Consider the following 13,370-nt stretch of genomic DNA (forward strand, 5'->3'; position numbering starts at 1 on the left):
ATCTATTTTATTTTTATCACCGTTTTTATGTTGACTTTTAAACCATCATGCTTGCTTGGCAGCCAAGACGCTTCATCTCAATAACTGAAAGGAAAATATTCTGATCAAATTCACATAGGGCAACAGAATAGATCTCCTGAAACATGTATTTTGGAATATCACAGGACAAAAGCATCTTCCATTTGTCACTTTGACATAAAACCTGAAGAAAGACAAAATTCACTAGTTGCAAGTTGTTGTGTTCTGTGCATGACTGTGGGTGTCATTTAAAGTCTTTTAAAAAGTATAAGAAAGTATCAGTGGAACTTGGCAGATGGAAGTAGTAGTAATCTTGGTTAGCAGTGGGAGTCAGATATAAGAATAGTGAATTTAGAATACATCTTTGCTGAATTTTGCTTACAGTCTCAATAGGTAGAAGGTGACAGTGATGTTGGCATCAGTTTACATGGGCAAAAAGGAGGAAAATTTAGAGTGGCCTAGCAGTAGTAGCATAGGAAATTAAACTGTGGAGCTACCCTTTCTTGGTAGAATTTAAAGTAATGTGAGCAAGATGTGACTACATTTGATTGTATCCAGCGCAGAATGAAAAAAGAGGCATGACAATGAATTGTAATGAAGGAACATATATATCTAGAATTGTTCTAGTCCAAAAGGATGAAAGTTCTCTCTGGCAACTGTTTTTCCACTTTTTGTGTCATCTTAGCCTTCTTAGCTGATTTCCATCCTCAAAGAAATGTTGAAAAGTGATTATCAGGGAGATGATGAATTTCAGTCATTGATATGGAAGCTGAGAATATGTACTTGAGGAATATGGTTGATTTTTCTAGTGTGGTCTATGTGTATGTTATATGGATATGGCTCTTCCTTGCAGTGCACCAGGAAAGGTCAATAATTTTATCTCAGTCACAAAACTATGTCAGTATACTTATATCTGAATTACAGGACCAAATTGGTACAATGAATATTCTGTTCTGATACATGGCACTGTGTGTGTGTGTGTGTGTGTGCGCGCGCATGTGTGCATGTGTGTAAAAAATAGGTTAGAATATAAGATAACACAAGTGGCTGTATGAAGTCAGATCAAAGGTCCCTCTAGCTCTATGAGCTATCTCCATCTGTATTTGATAAATGGAGCCCAGGAAAGAACATGCAAAGAAGTAGAAACAAGAAAAAACAATTTGTTTCAAATGATTATTACATTAAGAAAGGTGAGTATGTGGAAGAATTTCTTTTGTTCTTATGAAATCACGCTCTATGTATTTAACACAATGAGGTGGATTGGTCTGTTACTGTTTGCTGGTCAAGGACTTGGGTGTGTACTCCCTCAGAGTAGAGAAAGTGCAGTGTGTAATAATATCTCTTTGGAACTTGTTTCTCAGTTGTTACAGGTGGAATAAGTGTTTCTTTGCTTTTTCACTTACTGGACTAGGAGAACTAGTTTTCTAGCACAACTGCATGGTAAGAAGGAAAAGCAAGCCACATTTTCTTTCAGTAACAATCTGCAAAAGTTACATTACAGTAATAATGTGTGGTTATAGCATGCAGAAGGTAGTAAATCATAAGTAATTAATCCCCAGACTGGCTGTTGGAACCATACATAGGTTAAATAGGGGATGGTGGTAAATTGATCTGCTCAGTTCTCGCTGTTTATGTCAATGTCAGGATTATCATTTAGTCCCTGGTTTACTGCTATGTAGAATGCACAAGACTGCTGCTTCTTCTTGAGGAAGTGTTCAGACATCATATTTTGTGGTCTGTAACTGCGGTCAAAATCCTCTTATGAATGGTGTTCAAAACTTAAAAGGCAATTCAAAATTTAAAGCAATCCTTAGGCATAAAGAGTATAGTTGAGATGCTGACAGTTGGACTGCAAGGCTTCTTGAGGTATCTGTCACTGTGGGGAAAAATAAACCCACTGCCAAGCCCCTGAACAGTAGTGTCACAGGCTGTGCCTGGCTTATTGGTGAGCAGAGTTTGTGATAACTTTGTGATAATCCTCTGTTGAATAAGTGATCAGTTTGTCACAACTGTTAAAGCATTTATAAAGTATTCAGCACAATCAAAGCCATAGAGACAGATTTGCCAAATACCTGCTCATGGCCAGCCCTTGCAACTATCAGATTTACTCTGTTAGTTAAACAGCTACTGCAGAAATGACATTAAGATCTCTGATTAAAAATTATATTAACTAGGAGGTCATGATCTTTTGAAAGATCAGAGGAAGATCACTGGAAAATGATTAGTAGTCCTTCTTTTTGCATTTTACTTTTTATCTGAAATATTTGACTTCTAATCTTCTATTAAATAAGTTCACTGCTTACAGTCTTACATGGATTGTCTGCTACTGAAATGAGTGCAACAGCTCCTTAAGAGTACAGAGCACCATGGAAATATTGTTGGATAGGAAATGAAAGCCTGAGCATTCAGTTACTGTGCATGTAACTTAGACTTGGTTGCTTACTGTGTCTTTACACAAAGTGTTGCCAGGAGACTTTGCCATGCTTATTTTCAATCATGCACTAAAATAGACTCCTGCAGACTGTAATGTTCCTCCTTTAGTGCTGTACCCATATTTTTTTTCATAAAATGTTTGTATGACTGAAAAATTGGAAAATTTTGTTCATACGTGATATTGGGAAATAAAAAGCATCTCTTGTTCTAAGTAATAATTAGAAAATTGGCTTATTTTTAGTTTGCAATCACATTTGCTATTTTTAACTGAAGTAAAAGTCATTATCTCATTATATAAGAACATGAACATAGGATCTTCATCTTACTTGTGTGAATGAATAGCAGTCTGCAAAGCCAAAGTCTGCTGCCTTCCTCTTTTAGGTAATGTGAATTGAATGAATGTTGATTACAAAGCAAGATGAGCAAGATTTAGCTGATAAAGAACTATTTGGGTGACTGCATTCTTTCTGTAGGGAAAGTAAAGCAACACAGTCTTGAAAATGCTGCTGGAGGGTATTCATTAGCTTTAATGGAACTTCATGTCTCATTTGTATAAATTTAAGTGTGTGCAAGTTTATGTATACGTACATAAGCATGCTGTATTAAATATTCTTCCTATATGTTTTAATTATTGTTAGTAGCATTTCTTTAAATTTCAGAAATCTATGGTTCATAGGTATGCATGGTATGAAACAAGGAGTTTATAGATAAACTCTAAAAAAAAATAAAATTCCAAGTTAGTGTCCTTGGAAGTGTAGACAGAAAAACTTAAGAAAGTGTTAGTGAAAATCAGAAAATAAGAATGTGGAAAAATTGTCAAGGGCTGAAGCATCTTAAAAGAGTTTGGAAGTTGAGAACTGTGTATTAAAATGTACACTAAGAAGAGATGATGAGACTCTTTAGATAGCAAAGCAGAGATGATTGTGCAGTAAGATGATGATTTGGTTTGTAAACCAAGCTTCTCTACTTAAATAGTTCTAGGCTTTTGTGAATTTTCAATTAGGTCCAGATACAAATCACAAGGAATCTGTAGAAAAGTGCCCACAAGTTTCAGCAAGCTCTTGTTTTGAAACCCGTGCTAGTTCTGAATTAAGTTTGAATTTGATCAGATTCTGTTGCTACATTATGTATAAAAAGCCAAACTACTATAAACTATTTGGAAAATGTTTTATGGGTACTGGAATATATGAGAATCATTAGTGCTCTGTGTAGTGGTCAAGGCCAGACTTATCCTAGAGCATAAACTCGCCCTAAAGGACAAGAATACCAGTCTACCAATAACATTTTTTTGTAGGCTTGATGACCTCTGAGAATCATAGAATCATAGGATGGTTTGCATTGTAAAGGACCTTAAGACCATCTGGTTCCAGCCCCCTGCCATGGGCTGGGAGCTTCGCACTAGGCAATGTTGCCCAAGGCTCTGTCCCATCTGGCCTTGAACATTGCCAGGGATGGAACGTTTACCACTTCTCTGGGTAACCTTTTCCAGTGCCTCGCTACTCTCACAGTAAAGAACTTCTTCCTTGTACCTAAACTGAACTTTCCCTGTGTAAGTTTAAATCCATTGCCCCTTGTCCTATCACTACAGTCCCTGATGAAGAGTGCCAGATGCTGTTTTGAAAAGGAGTCATGAATCATCATGGGTAACTCAACTAATATTTTTCTTGAGTTTAGAGAAGTCATTAAAACCTAAGCTCAGGTGAATGCAGCAAAGGGAGCATGTAATGAATCAGACATAAAAACCATGTAATGAATCAGACCTAAATATGTATCTAAGATCACTGCAGTTTACTATTTTCTTTCAGACACTGCACTCTTCCAAAACTATACAGAATGTTTCAGTATTTATCTTGATAAACATATTTGGGTTTCAGTATATACCTCAACACCTTACCTTGATAATATATTTAATCTTATTCAAGCTGCTTTTAGATTTTCAAAATGGAAGGTATTTTTGCTTGACAAGGCTGCATCATGCACAGGGCTGATGAAGAAAGCTGAAGATTTGACTCTGGTTGCCAGACAATTCAGTTTCTAGCCATTGCAAAATTGTGAGTGTGTCTCATTCTGATGCTGAGGTCAAAGCTGAGGATATTGATGGTAAAGATTTTCTGTTCTAATATGTAGATGAGGAAGTGATTTGGGGGTGTGGTGGAAGAGAAGTGTTGTAGTATTCAGCTTCTTCCCAGTAGAGCATCCAAAGAGAGGTTGTGCCATCCATTCTGCCTACTTATCTGGTCCTGCAGGAAATACTTGCTAGATGGTTGGCAGCATGATTTCTAACAGTGGTGACATTAACTCTCTTTATGATCTGACATTTCACTGGTACTATAGGGTTGACGTGGGAGAATTTATTTACAATTGTGTTAGGTAGAACTGGAAAAATGGTTGAATTATGTATCCAAATAGTAGGGATTGTTGCCTCTTTTTAACTTAATTTTATAACAGACAAGCACTGATGGGTGGTGGGGTTGTAATATATTTAGAACTGAAAATACATTGCACACAGTTTGTCAGTAGAAGGTAATGCCACAGAAATTCCTAGTTTAAAATGCTTTTTAAATAGATTAATTTTATTGGAATTAATGATGTTTTTAGTCATAGTGTACGGTAGAGCAAGGAGAACCAAATCTCATGCTTCAGTGTATATAAGCAGGTGTCAGAAAGGAATTGGTTTAAGCTTTTAAGTCTGCTTCTGCTGTGGCTTTTACTGAGAGATTCTGGGGAATCTGCTTAGGCATTAAAATGATTAACTTTAAATTATTTTTCTAATTCATTTTTAAAAGTAAGACTATAATATAGCTTTAGGGAGTAAGCAGGTTTTTTTGTAAGGGTTTATCACATTCTGTCAGTTTCTGATTAGCAGAATAGATGGCTGTTTTTTTCAAGTAATAATGACCTCATGCATAGAAAAATGATTTAGCAGCATTTAATTATTTAATTCTTAATAATTCGTTTCTCATCATAGTGTGTGCTTGGACCAAATAGTTCTTACTGCCTGTGGAGCAGCTTCCTTCTGTATGATCCAATAGCAGGCTGAATATTTTGGTAAACTCAGCAGTTGAGGTGACGAGGTTGAGGATATTTTTATTCATTCCATGTGTTACTGTCATTTTATTTTACTGTACTTTTAGTCCTTTATATTCGAAAGTTATTAAGCAGGCTTCCTGCTTGACTTTGGTGCCATTGCTTCATCTATTTATTTACTTATTGTTTTATTGTGAAATAAAACTTCCACCTCTGAGTATTTTTAAAAATCATCCCCAGCTCTGCATTAGGATGAAGCAATCTCCGTTTCCTGGACGAAATCATTGCATAGCACCTCTGTGCTGAAACAGCTGCAACATCCTGACTCAAAGTCCTGCATTCTGTCGGGGGGGGGGGGGAAGGGCGATGCGGTGTGGTGTGGTGTGATTGGGCCAGCACTCTGCCCTTGAGCACACTGTGGTTTCTACAGATTTATCCAGAAAAGCCATCTTCAAACAGGAAGGATTATTAATGGGAGGAAATCTCCTGGGGAAAACAGCCATGTTTAGCATGTGCATTATGAAAGGCTCTTACTATGCAGGAGCTTTATCTAGCAAGCTGCTTTCCTGCAAACAGAGATCTGATGAAAGACCAGAGTGCCACACCTCTGTGCATAGGTGTGGGAAAAACATTTATCATTGCTTTGTCTGGGACACAAACGACATAGCTGATTTTTAATTTTCTGAGGTAGTGAGCACCCTGGCGCCTATCTCAGAAGGCACAAATGCATACCTCGGAATGAATAAAACCCTGTATTTTTTAATATCTTGCTGTCCTTTTCTATTTCCCTAACTATTACTTCTACAGCTGTTGCTCTCACTTTTACTCCCTGCATTTCTTGGGGTGCAAAATGTACAGCCACTTACTCCAGTTACTGTTAGGTACTGTTTTGTTGATAATTTTGGCCAGAATGCTTGCACAGCTGCTTCTCTTCTTTCATAAGACATCCGTGGGCACTGAAATGCTTGTTCTCGTGACAGTTGAGAATGTTTCAGCTCATACTGAGCTCCTAAAATCCCTACACTAGAGCATTTTAGCTTATAGAATTTAACTAGACCAGCTGTGAGACTGTTCATAACATGGCAGTGCCCTCTGTAAATGCTTTAAAATAGCCTGACAAAGGTTTTAAGTTTATAGCACAGCACCATCTCCCTTGTATTTTATTCTCATCACATAGCCACAGCTCATACAATATGAACTCTGTAAAAAATAAAACATAAATTCCCCCTTAGCAGAATAAGAGCAGTTCCACGGTGCCATTGTCAATGAGGATGAAGCAGGAACAGATACAGGAGATATTTGGCAACTGGAAGCATTAATTAATTTCTCAGGTGAGATAAAAGATGTAGATGAGGACAGTGAAGCAGTGGAACAGGTTGTCCAGGGAGGTTTTTCAGTCTCCAAACTTGGAGGTTTTCAAGACCAAACTAGATAAAGGTTGGAGTAACCTGATCTTGTATCTGACCTTTCTTGGAACCAAAGATCAGACAAGAGACATTCTGAGGTCCTTTCCACCCTGAACTATCTTATTATGCAAGTCTTTGAGATCAAGAAAATCTTGAAGGTGTCCAGCATCTCACAAGGACCATAAAACCTGCCACAGTCTGGCTTGATGTTTACCTGCAACATCCTGCTTTAATTGATTCACCTTCTTTCTAGTGAGGCTGTTCACTTCTCCTGCTGCTCCCTATGCCTCATTTCCCATATCCACTGATGTGTCTCAGACTCCGGTGCAAAGATTGTACTAATCAGCTGTTCCCAAGGCTGCAACAAATTTCAGTTTAACTTCCATGAAATTGTACTGGAGAGAGGAGAGGACAAGAACAGTATGTACTGAATTAATCATATTTGCAGGAAGTCTTATTTTCTTTTGGGTACTCAATTACTGAGGTTAATTCTTTACAGATTTCATGCCGATAATAGTACTGTATATGAACAATTATCCTGGTTTTCCTACCTTTCATGCTTTTATCACACTGGTTGCAGTAAAATAAATGTTTCGACCTGACAAGTCAAGCCCCACTTTCATCCTTTTTTACTGTTCTTTAATTCCATAGTTTTTGTAACACCTAAAAAAAATGAACCCCATCTTGCATTTCAGATTTGACTTTTACTAATTCCACATCCCCTCTTGTCCCTTCTGTTCAACAGATACGCATTCTTTTCTCCCACAGCTACATTCCTTGCTGTACTGCTGTACAGTTACTGTTGTAATGGCTGTACTTTATCCCACAGTTCCTCTGCAGGCTGGTCACCAAAAAGCTGTTTCATATCAGAAAGCACATGGCAAACAGTGGGAAGGCATGCAGTGGTAAGAGTGCTCTGAAGACCTTCAAGGAAGGTGATGTCTGAACTTCGGTACCTCTTCAGTGACTACATAAGGATTTTCTTGGGAGAACTATAAGGTTAGACATACTGGGTATTAGTTGGTCAGTAGTTTTCAGTGTAACAAGTCCAGTGTTGTTAGCTATATTTATACAAATAGCAGTGGTCAAATTCATAGAATCATAGGATACAGGTTGGATCATCTGTCTCTCAAGGATCATCTGGTCCAACCTTAATTAACCAAACATCTAGTGTATTAGATATATATGTATCTAGTAACCAACTGGGTGAGGAAAAATGTAGTGGTAGCCCCAACACTTAGCTTTTTCTAACTGCTTTGTTCCCTGAGGAATACCAGTACTGTAGACAGTGTATAAACATATGTTTTAGGTGTTAACAGTGTGACTTTAGCTCACAAAGAAAAAATCAAGACCTGTGAATCCTGCAAACTACACACGTTCCACTGGGATTTTTAAAAGTGACTGGCATCTTTGCCACACAGGAGCCTGACTGGTACCACCAGGGGAGGAGCTCAGCTGAGTTTTAGCTCTTTTAAATTTCCTAATTTTTTAGTACAGTAGGTGTGTAAATTTAAGTACACATTTTTTCCTATACAAACAATTCTCAACAAATAGCCAAACACAATTAGCCCAGAGAACTGACCTCATTTTTGTGATCTCTCTGATTTATAATGTCACAACTAATAGAGTACTAGGTGCTAAGCCTTGGCCATTGTTCTATTTGGTTGATAAAGTATCATCAGCTTATAGTGATTATTGTTCTAATATCAGTCTGGGCACAATAACATCACTGTTCCCTGTCTTCCACTCCCTGGCCTCTCTGCAAAGCTTTATGTGTGTGGTGCATGTGGTGAAACTACTAATAATATTCTTTGAATGCTGCTTCCGTTTGCAGTTTTTCACAATGCTTGACTGACATACATGAATTTGACCTCTTAGTAATTATAACACACAAAATAATCCTCATTCTATAGATGAGAGAATTGAAGGATATAAAACTAGACATGACTGCATATGACAGCACTTTGAATTTACTCTGCAGGACACTATTCATCCACAAATTTTAAAAGAAAGACTTTAGAAAATATCTCTTTTTAAGAATAGGAAACTAAAACAAATTATGCACTTGTTTAGGAATAGATAAAAGAGCTGTGACAGAACCAAATCTAGACCCTGACCCCCATCTAGGCTAGATTGTCACTCTACTGCCATCAAGCTGCTAATAAAGCATAAAGGAAATTGTGACACGCTATTGATATGTTTTTCCTGGAGTTAGTATATGTGTGGTATTAGTTCAGTATCAGCACCAATAGGTATGCAGCATAAAGCTTGACATGGACTGTCTGAGCACATACCCCATATCCTAGACAGATAGGGCAGCTCAGCACTGCCATAACTAGATTGGTATTAGAGACTGCACCCTGCATCAGTGACAAAGGCCAAGACAGGATGAATCCAAGATTACTGATTAGCAAGCTGCTCTACAATTTCATTTTTGTATCAGTAGGGAAAAAGCAAGCAGTGAGTTATCAGGAGTTCACCCAATTGTCAGTTAAGTCACTTAAGCCACAAAAATACTGTTTTTCTTTCATATTCAGATGTGACTATTTAGGTGTAATGTCACTTTCTGCAACTTCTCAAGTGGTATTCTTGAAAACTAGTGATTGTGTGCTATGGTTTGGAGATACAGTGTGTGGGTTTTTTTAAACTAATTTGTTTGCTAAATAATTACAGCTTGCTGTCTTTTTTTACAAAACCTATGTTTGTGTTTGGTTGTGTTCACATTTAAAAATGGGCTAAACAACCCAGTTTTCTTTTTGTTTGACAAATAAAGTACAGACCCCTATGTTGCAGCCAAGATACATTGTTTTTCATTGGGTTGCCCAAAACTAAACATGCATTAGGCAATAAAAGCAAGTTTTGCCTCAGCATTTAATAATACTTCAATCTTTCAGCAGGTTTTCTTGTTCTTCTTGGATTGAACAAATGGTTTACTCACCGGTTAGGTACAGGAGAAGCAGAAGTGGACTAACCACTTGATTCTATATCATGTCTGGTATTTCATGTACTAATTCACACTGAATAGCAGTCTTTTCTATTGCCATATTAGATCATGATAATTTACTAAAGCTAGACATAGTACCTGTGCCAAGCACAGCAAATCATAATTGGCAAAAACCTAAATATCTCATTTAAAAATATTTAATTATACTTATTTGAATAGTTTAGAAGCAAACTTTACTTAGGGCTGGCTAGTGAACTTTCTCAACATTACCAAAGTAGGTCAAGTCGTTGTGAGTTTGTAGATAGTTGCATATATAAAGCCTGACACACAAAACCTTAAATAGATTCATAGGAAGGTCAGGCATATTAAGTTGGGTAGAAATTACAGTTGACTTAAGGCACCCATAAGACACTAATGGCCTAACAGCTAAGACTGTTTTGCCTCTCTGAAAGACCTCAGCCTTGAGCCAAGGAATCATTAAGTAACCAGAATTTTACCAGTCCACAATGCCAGTCTGCTTCTGGTCTGATTGTGACCAAACAAACACAGTGCTGCCTAAGATGTAGTAGGCTTTTCACATTACATGAAATAGTAAATGTACCCTATAGTGTGTGGTGATTTTTTAAAATATATTTTAATAATATAAAATTCTAATCAACACCTGCCACTTCAGTGCTAGTGCACAAAAAATGGTCCTGACTTCATAGAGCTGATGACCAATCCTAAATGTATTTGTCACCCTTTTATAACTTACCAGCTATGATTAGTTGTATTCGGAAAAGTGTTTATCAGCTCTTTCTGTAGATATACGATAAGACAGCCCTCTACACACCATTTAATCCTGGAATCTGATCTGACTATCAGTTAGGCACATGATGAGCTGATGAATAGCTCTACAATCTATATGATTTGCTTGAATCAAAGATTAGCTAAATACTGAGTGCAAGCAGAGGTGAAAATAAGGGAGAGAGTAGACAGCAGTGACAAATTTTGCATGCTTTCTGTACGTATAGACAGTTTCTGTGGAAAAGAAATGAACAAGTCAGTTTTATGCCCTCCTAGCCATTACTCCATTACTGTGAATTTGGCCTTTCATCTTCAAAGTACTTTCCAAACATTTATTAATTATCTTTACCACGTTCCATGAGACTAGTAGATAAATATCACCCTTCTTATGAGAAACTGAAACATAAAGGTGGAGTAATTTGTTTGAGGCCACACGGTGAGTCAGCAATGAATCTAAGATCAGAATCCAGAAGTGCCTGTTGGTCAGTTACTGGATTTAATCTCTTTTTCAGTTGTGTCTTTTCCTGTGTGCCAAAGCTGTTTTTTTTAATTTCCTTGCTTTCTTCCCATTTGCCTTCTACTTCCCACAGGCCCCATTGGAGATCAGATCGTGTCCACGCTGGCAGGTAGTTCTGAATTTTCTTTCTTCCCCTACTGCTTCCTGCTTAAGTAAATGTTCAGCCTTTTTGTTCCCTTAGGTCCCATCTTTGGCCTGTACATCTTAGAGAAAGTAATAAACCTTGAATTGCATGTATCTTGCATTGTTAATTTGATGTATCAGTGCATTATTAATTATTTTTACTAATTAAATGTCTGTATGTAACAAAGCTGAATCATAAGAATAAATCTCATGTCTTGAATTAGTTAATGAAATACTTCCTTACTATTCTACAATTCTATTATTCTTTTGAGAGCTTCCTTTAAATCTCCAAGTCTAGACACCTATACAAAATGTTAAGGAAGCGAACCAATTTATTCTGAACAGTGATGCCCACAGACAATTTCCAGGTATTTAGTTATCTAAGAAATAATAAATGTGAAGACAGACATGTTTCCCCGGACAATATGGAATGATTCCCACATTCTTTGTGACTACCTTCTTCAGTTACTACAACCTACTGTTCCACCCAACAGCAGAAGCTCAGGTACAGTCCTCATTTTCTCCTTTCAGGCTGTGTTCTAAACATCAGTTAGGACAAGTCCCCCCTTAAGATTCCATTCAAGGTTTCTGACGGCTCCAAGAGATCATTCCGGAGGAAGTTATGCCCAACTCATGCCATCCAAATTGCAGCTAAGTGATGGTGTTTCAGATGGTTGGCTGTAGGCTTTTCCAGTGGAAAATGCTGGACACAGACTGAAGTAGAATTTGAGAAAACTGAATGTGGCTCCTCATCTCCTTGAACTTCAGTTCTTCTGCAATGTAGTTGTAATACCTACTGCAGAACTTCTGGCTCTGTCTCAACATAGAAATATTGACAAAGTACTCCGAGTATAACATAGAAACCTAAAACTTACCATATTAATAAACACATGCTGTCCTAAAGATACGGTGTTTCTCCAGCAGCCTCAGTAAGGTTTTTAGAGAGTAAGAGTTTGATCTAGTTTTCTAAATTTAGACACCTATTATCATCTGAGATGACAGAGTCTATCCTCTCTGCCACTCAGTTAATACACCAGGAGAGCACAGCAGTCTTGCAGGAGCTGTGTTGTATTTGCTGTTTGTATGTTTCCTATACACAGGGGTCTCTCAAACAAGATGCTCATGTTTAGGCAGATTATTTTAGCCCTACGTAGCATGTGGTCACAGTGCAGTTTTTCAGCTAAATTAATGACTACTTTGAAACTTGTTATGCACACCAACATAAACAAAATACCTGTTTTGCAATGGGACGTACGAAATCGATTGCTGACAATAAGGATGTGGTCAAAACAGAAAGACTATAGAATAAAGGAATTCACAAATGAAAACCCCATGCTTCTCAGGATGGAATACTGTGTAAGTAGGCATTAGTTAGAGGTTTAATCATGTCAGTGTTTTCTTTAATAATTGTATGTTACAACAATTCTTCTGTTTGTTTCCAAGGTTAAATGCATCACAGCAATGCAGGACACTGACCATCTGACCATGTCTGACATCCAGGCATCCAATTGCACCTTCACTTAAGAAATATCCTCTGCCTGTTTATCCTACATAATTTCCCAACCGCTTTTAAACCCTATACTTAATTGACTTTGGCATGGACTCTCGTCCTGAAAACACCTGGAAGCACGTGCATAATAAATACCTGACCATTTCTACTGAATACTTTAATGAGCAATTGTGTGTTTTTATAGGACTGAAGACATAATTAGTGAGCAGCTCATAGATTTAAAAGCCTACTTACTTGAAACTTACCTTGAAAAGCAACTTAAGTCAATCTCCTTTGCAGTGAAGCAAGAGCCCTGCCTCAGCCCAGGTTGAGGTCAGGAAAAAAATACCAATATACTGTATTGAGAGACAATCTGAAATCTTTACTTTTTCCATGTGTGAACCCATGCAATGTAGTTTAAGAATGTAGCTAACATAAAGCTGTTCTTCGCAGTACCAGTAATATACTTGGTTAGATATTTCTTCTTCTGTCACAGTTGTTTGAAGATAATTGCTCTTTTTCCTGACACTGATATGGCAGGAAAGGATTCTTGCTAACTCATGTTTGACTTACATGCTAGGTTTTATATGATCAGTACCCCCATGATTTTCCATTTATTAATGTTTG

This window comes from Pezoporus occidentalis, unplaced genomic scaffold, assembly GCF_034315485.1.
Source record: "Pezoporus occidentalis ecotype Australia unplaced genomic scaffold, CSIRO_AGI_Poc_V1 ctg143, whole genome shotgun sequence".
Lineage (NCBI taxonomy): Eukaryota > Metazoa > Chordata > Aves > Psittaciformes > Psittacidae > Pezoporus > Pezoporus occidentalis.